The sequence below is a fragment of the Microtus ochrogaster genome, chromosome 2, assembly GCF_000317375.1.
Source record: "Microtus ochrogaster isolate Prairie Vole_2 chromosome 2, MicOch1.0, whole genome shotgun sequence".
NCBI lineage: Eukaryota > Metazoa > Chordata > Mammalia > Rodentia > Cricetidae > Microtus > Microtus ochrogaster.
The window spans coordinates 62,916,143-62,916,984 of NC_022010.1; positions in this window are offsets into that span (position 1 = coordinate 62,916,143).

Genomic DNA, 842 nt, shown 5'->3' on the forward strand with positions numbered 1-842 from the left:
AGATTGCATTCCCACCAGCAATGGATGAGGGTACCCCTTCCTCCACAGCCTCTCCAGCAAAGGCTATCATTGGAGTTTTTTATCAGCCATCCTGGGTTCTACAGTAGACTTTTCAAATCAGCATCCAAATTTAAGGAAGTTTGTGTGATTCGTATGTGTAACATTTGAGCATTGCATTCAAAAATATGTCTAGAAATACATGCTTTGTTTTCACAGATTCAAATAATGTATAAAAAGGCAAATTTTGGTTAGAAATCCCTGCAATAATGTTCTGTGTAGAAACTTTTCTGGCCACATGCAGTCCCCTTTTTTTTGAAATCACTGCTAACAATTTCTCAGTCACCAGGGTGACAGTCTGTTTTGCCTGACATATGACTTCTCTTTTCCAGGAAGAGACAGGACATGAGGTGGTCCTGCAGGAAGCAGTGACATTTCTCTCTGTGTGTCAATATTTGAAAAGGGAAAACATTTATTACTAGAGGAATCAAAATGAATGGGGATCTCATGCTCATTTTCAATGATTGCTAGGTTTCCATTGTGCCTTTTCTCTTTGTTTTAACTTTTCAAGTATTTGGTGAGAATACCCTTGATTCTGCCCAGCATAGAATATGTTCTGAGGACCTATTTCCTTGTTAGGTCACAGTGCGGCTGCATCCTCTACAGGTTAGCTTGTTGAATGCAGATTGAAGTCCAGATATGCCCTACAAACTGATAACCAGCTGATGTCTTTGAGACTTTTTTCTACTTTTGTACATCATAATGAAATGTACTTTACCCAGAAAATGTATTGTGAGGCTCTGACATCCTGCTGGAACTCTTTCCTATCAACAGTAGCATTCAAT